The sequence below is a fragment of the Sinocyclocheilus rhinocerous genome, unplaced genomic scaffold, assembly GCF_001515625.1.
Source record: "Sinocyclocheilus rhinocerous isolate Xijiao unplaced genomic scaffold, SAMN03320098_v1.1 scaffold1474, whole genome shotgun sequence".
In the NCBI taxonomy this organism is placed as follows: domain Eukaryota; kingdom Metazoa; phylum Chordata; class Actinopteri; order Cypriniformes; family Cyprinidae; genus Sinocyclocheilus; species Sinocyclocheilus rhinocerous.
This window is the reverse complement of record NW_015655412.1, coordinates 93,025-99,389: the sequence shown is the minus strand read 5'-3', so window position 1 is coordinate 99,389 and position 6,365 is coordinate 93,025. Positions and strand designations below refer to the sequence as shown.

The 6,365-nt window shown below is 39.3% G+C and overlaps 1 pseudogene; it reads left to right on the top strand.

Annotated features, from left to right (window-relative positions):
* The window catches only part of LOC107718260 (acylamino-acid-releasing enzyme-like), a 31,589-nt pseudogene that overhangs the window by 16,557 nt on the left and 8,667 nt on the right, over nt 1–6,365 (top strand).

The window sequence follows — 6,365 nt, the reverse complement described above, 5'->3', positions numbered from 1 at the left end:
ACAAAAAAGTCACTGAGCATGGCCCCTCCCCTAACACTATAAGACGTGTGTTCGACTTGAAGCAGCACAGCGCAGATCGATCGGTGTGTGACATCAAAGTACAGAGCTATAGAGAGCAGACGGCTCCTCATGCTTTCGAATCGCTCTCCTGTCATACACTGATCGTTCTGCACAGCCCTGCTTCAAATCGAACACACCTAATAACTACAGCGCAGTAGTTTGCCCGCTCAATCGTGAGTTACTGCCGTTCATTACTACAGCCTAGAGGTTGCTAGCTAGCTATGCCTTCGTCACGTAAATGCATAAATACCTGGTTGCAATAATTTACAAAACAGCTCGTTCTCCTCATTTAAATAAGCTGCAGAGAGAGACAGTTGAGAGAGACGACAGCTTTTCTGCAAGTGGGCGTGGTTTCAGCGCTGCCAGTTGACACGCCCCCAGCATTTGAAAGCAGAGAATACTGCTTATTTTTTCAGGATTTTGATTGATTTTGCTTATTTTATTCACTTGGCATTTGTTTTTAGCATTCAAATTTGTCTTGGTGGTTAATATTTGAGTGCCTAGAAAAGCGCTATATAAATGTAATGAATTATTATTATTATTATTAATTATCGTTATCGATAAAATCCCAGAAAATATTGAGATATTATTTTTTGTTAATATTGCACACCCCTACCAAGAAGATTTCTAATTTAAAACAGATTTAGTGCAAAGATCCTTCAACACCATTATTTAAACATACTTTGTACAGTATGATTTTGGTCATGTTTCCCAATTTCAGAAGCAACTTCAGTTGGAGATGCAGGCAGTATTTATAGACTAAATGATTTGACATTAATCAAAGTGAACTTACAAATGTAAGTAACTTAATCAAGTGAGAAGTGACTGTGTATTGTTGTGGTTTGGTTGCAGTATGACTGGTACACCAAGCAGACAAGTGTTGTGGTTGATGTGGTGCAGAGAGCCAGAGAGGGTTTGTGCATGAATTCATTTTTTTTTTATTTGTTGGTAAATAATTGATAAAAGCTGTTATTCAGATGAAGATCTCTGGCCTGTTTAATCTATTTCTGTGTTTGTCAACTCTGTGTGTGTCAGATGGTTTTACTGGGATCTACAGCTCAATGCTTTCTCCCCGCTGCTGGTCAGCTGACAGTCAGCGTGTGCTTATGTCCTGTGCTCAGAGATGCCGCAAGGTACTGTAACTCCTCTCTCATACTAGAGCTGCATTCATAATCACGGTTTCATTCCACATACATTGAAATGCCAAAATTATAAAGTCTTCTCATTGTGACATGTGGCGCAATGCCTATAAAATGAAGTGAAGCCTTTTACTGAAGTGACCTTTTTACGGTACCTTTTTTTTTTAAGGTAACAATGCATTTAAAAACTTTTTGAATTTGAAGATCAGGGTAAATTTAACTTATTTTGTCTTCTGGGACACATGTAAGTATCTTCTGTAGCTTCTGAAGGGCAGTACTAAATGAAAAAATATGATATATAGGCAAAATAAAAAATGTACACATCTTCATTCTGTTTTCACCCCCGGCTCTTAATGCATGGTTTCTCCTTCTGGAGCATCAGCGAGCGTTTGAACCTTCTGTAATAGTTGCATATGAGTTCCTCAGTTGTCCTCAGTGTAAAAAGATGGATCTCAAAATCATACAGTCGTTGTTGGAAAGGTGTCAAATACACAAAAAATGCTGGAAAACCAAAGACCTGTGGGAGCTGAAGGATTTGTCTGAAGAACAGCAGGCAGTTCAACTGTTCAGGACAAACAAGGGACTCATGAACAACTATCACAAAACAAAAAAACACAGCTGTAGATCATTCAGCTAACAACACAGTATTAAGAATAAGGGGGTGTAAACTGTTGAACGGGGTCATTTTTATAAATTCAACTATATTTTCTCTTGTGGACTATATGTAAACATATTTTATGTGAAATATCTTACTCAGGTAAGTACTAAAAAAACAATAACATGCATTTTGTATGATCCCTCTTTTTTTGGTAAAATAATTAACATTTTGTAGATTCTGCAAGGTGTATGTGAACTTTTGACTTCAACTGTATATCCTGCACAAAAAGACCATAAACATTTCTGTTCACATCTGCAGTAATAATTAATTCACAGACATGAATCCTAAAAACTAATATCTGAAAAAATTAGGGTTTCTATATGGTTCTTTGTAAAACTGCTTGAAATAGTATTGTAAAAAGCACTAGACCATATTCAGGCATTGAAATGAGGAAACATTTAGGTGAGATAATTGATTTTTCTTTGACATTTAAAATAAGTCCAAAATACAACACCCTCTCTCAATAAAAAAATAAATAAAAAATCCCCTCAGCAGGAGTCATCTACAGGGGAATTCCCCTTCTGTTTCATATCTGTTCATTGTATCTATTTTGGGATGTGAGTGTATGTTTCTTTATCTTTGTTGGTAAATCAGTTTCTGTCGTTCCAATATTACAGGATTTGTTGGTTGTTGATACTTCAACTGGTGAAGTCACGTCTCTCACCTCCCGTATGTAGAGCGCACTCTCTTCCTCTTCTTATATAACACACTACTGTGCTGTACTGTATGTCTGTAATCTGTCTGTAATCTGTCTGTGCTGCTCTAGAGTCAGAGGAGGGAAGCTGGTATTTGCTGAATATTCACAGAGATCTGATGGTGGTCAGCTGCTCTTCACCAAACTGCCCTCCAGACCTGGTATTCTCACACATTCTCCATATCTGTTTCCATACCACAGCAAAATTGCTATTGAACACGCTTATTTTACCGATTCAAGTATTTTCAACTATTTAAAGTTAAATATTAATTTGAAAAAGTATATATATATATAATGAATGCATTTAATAGCATTTTTTTTTTCAATTACACCCCTCTCAATGAAAAAAATCCCCTCTGCAGGAGTCATCGAAGGGGGAGGTCCCCTTCTGTTTCATATCTGTTCATTTGATCTATTTTGGGATGTGAGTGTCTCTTTATCTGTATCTTTATCTGTCAGTCAATCAGTTTCTGTCACTCCTATATTACAGGATTTGTTGGTTGTTGATACTTCAACTGGTGAAGTCACGTCTCTCACCTCCCGTATGTAGAGCGCACTCTCTTCCTCTTCTTATATAACACACTACTGTGCTGTACTGTATGTCTGTAATCTGTCTGTAATCTGTCTGTGCTGCTCTAGAGTCAGAGGAGGGAAGCTGGTATTTGCTGAATATTCACAGAGATCTGATGGTGGTCAGCTGCTCTTCACCAAACTGCCCTCCAGACCTGGTATTCTCACACATTCTCCATATCTGTTTCCATACCACAGCAAAATTGCTATTGAACACGCTTATTTTACCGATTCAAGTATTTTCAACTATTTAAAGTGAAATATTAATTTGAAAAAGTATATATATATATAATGAATGCATTTAATAGCATTTCTTTTTTCAATTAAGTAATCATTGCTTCAAAAGGACATTTTGATCATTGTTTTTTCCCAAAACCAACACAAACCCTACACAATGCTAAAACAAATAGTAACCCTTAACCCAGGGGTGTCCAGTTCTGCTCCTGAAGGCCCACTGTTCTGCAGAGTTAGCTCCAGTCCTCATTAAACACACCTGATCCAGCAAATCGAGGTCTTCAAGGATCGCTAGGCTGTATCGCAGTAGGAGTTCTTATGCCATCTTGCGTCGTTGTGTTCTCCTACATCATTATCAGTTGTCAAAGTTCCATTCCATTACTCAAGAACTAGGGATGCACCGATAGCAGACCTGCCAACCTATGTGTGACGAGTGGGGCCGGTGGAGTAATTGATAATGAACGACACCTGCACCACTCACCAGTCTCGAGTCTCACGGAGGAGCTCCGGAAGGATAAAAGGGAGGAGTGACGACCGTGTTGGACGACTAGCTTTGTTACATTGGTGCCGAAACCCGGGAGGAAGGAGATCCAATTCTTCAAATTCTTTCTTTATTTCTAAACTGCATGTTTAAGGTTTGAAGTAGTCAACGTAATAATAATTTGGATATCGTCACCGTACAACAATAGAAAACCTTGTTAACATATTTAGGTTGCAAGCACTTCATTTTGAAAAATTCAAATAATTTTGATGACAATGGCGAGTTTAACGGCTAACGTGTTTATTCCTGATTGCACAAAGGTTCCAGCATTTAAAGGGGTCTGTGACGAGAGGGGCGGGGCCGAGAGCCGTGGGAACGGAGCGAGGCCGGTGGAGTAATTGATGATGAGCGACACCTGCACCACTCACCGGTCTCGAGTCTCACGGAGGAGCTCCGGAAGGATAAAAGGAGGAGTGACGACAGTGTTGGACGAGAGAGGACCAGGCCTGGATTTTATTTTGTGTTTTGTGTGCGGCAGTCGTCCGCGAGGGGCTGCCGCTTTACTTTCATTTTGTGTTTGTTTATTTTATTAAAGTTTTCTTTAAATGTTCGCCGGTTCCCGCCTCCTTCTTCCCGTGACTACGAACTTTGTTACACTATGCTTGTGCAGGGCGCGGACAGGTACACTCGTGCAACTTCAGCGAACGAAGGAAAGCAGCTCTTATTTGTGCGCCAGTACATCAACGGCTGTTCGCTTCTTGGTATCTGTGCCTCAGACAGGTAGCTCCAGTGCTGTACGGCTGCCCGTATCCTGAATCACTTCAGAATTTTCTTCCAATATCTCCAAAAAGAAGCATTTCAGCTTTGTCACAAGTTAGTCTGTTTCGTTTCTCATCCAACACGTGAGAAGCTGAGCTGAACAAACGTTCACTGTCTACGCTTGTGCAGGGCGCGGACAGGTACACTCGCGCAACTTCAGCGAGTGCAGGAAAGCGGCTCTTATTTGTGCGCCAGTACACCAACGGCTGTTCGCTTCTTGGTATCTGTGCCTCAGACAGGTAGCTCTGCATTTCCAGTGCTGTACGGCTGCCCGTATCCTTAATCACTTCAGATTTTTCTTCCAATATCTCATCGTGCATCGCCAACAGTGAGCTTGCTCTGCGTGGTATTTTTTCTGCTGATGCCTCTGTGCACTCTTCATTCCCTTCAGTGTATCTCGTCTCTTCCCTCAGTTCTCCTGTTTCTGTTTGTAACACCTTTTGAAGCATTTCTCATACTGTATGTTTGACCGTGTTGGAGAAATATAGATCCTTGTACCTTTTTATTAAACAAACAAAAAATCACAGATTATAACTTGCTATTATGTAGAGCCTTATTATTATTATTATTATTATATTGTTGTCGTTACCTTGGATCGAGGATCGTAGCCAGACAGTACAAGGGCTCCAGTTCAACATCGCTGAATCTTTTCTCAACCGCTTCTAAAAGAGTGGATTTGAGAGTTTTAACACCATGATCCGTTTCGAGACGTTTCAGTGCAACGATTGAGGGAATGACATCTGCTGCAGTCGCAGTGAAAGAGCTGATCTCTTTTGTAAACTCCTCAAATGGTGCAAGAAGAGTCAATATGTTCTCGATTAGACCCCATTGGTATGAGGTGAGGGTTACAGGTAATTCATAGTCTGCAGCATATGTCCCTAAAGCATGCTTCTGCTCCATAAGACTTGACAGCATATAATATGTGCTGTTCCATCGAGTTGGGACATCTTGTTGTAGCCTTTTCTTCGGCTGGCCCAGCTGTGCCTGCACATTCTGAAATCAGGAGTATGCAAGTGGCGAATGTTTCAAATGGCCAACTATTTTTCTTCTAACTTTCTATAATGTTAGAAGCTGTGTAGAAAGAATCTCTCACGCCAGGCCACTAATCCACGTCTGCTCAACTAAAACCAATACAAAACACAGACGTGAACTTGTATCAGTTGTCACTTAAATCATACAACATCAACAAATAAGAGAACTGTGGCTAAAGCCTGTCCACATATAAAACCTGAGTAGAAGTTAGAACAAAAATTAAATACTGCTTTATTTATTCTGAAATAGAAGTCATCCAAAATTTTATTTGTATATTTTAGTTTTCATTTCATCATTCTACAGTAAATGTACAAAGATAGCCTACTGCATTCCCTCATCATATTTCCTCAAATATATTAGATATAAATAAAGTGTATAAAATTATTTTATTCAGAAATGTTTTTTTATTTGTTAATTCGTTATTTAAATGAATAGGCCTACATATTTGGAAACAGTTGCAGTTAGTCACCGACATCAGTCGCAAATATTATAAAAAATAATCTTTGTGAAGACGACTGGCAACAGCTGGTCTTAAATTTTTTTAAAGGGTTGGTTCACCCAAAAATGAAAATTCTGTAATTAATTACTCACCCTCGTGTCGTTCCAAACCCGTAAGACCTTCGTTCATCTTCGGAACGCAAATTAAGATATTTTTGATGAAATCCAAGAACTTTCTGA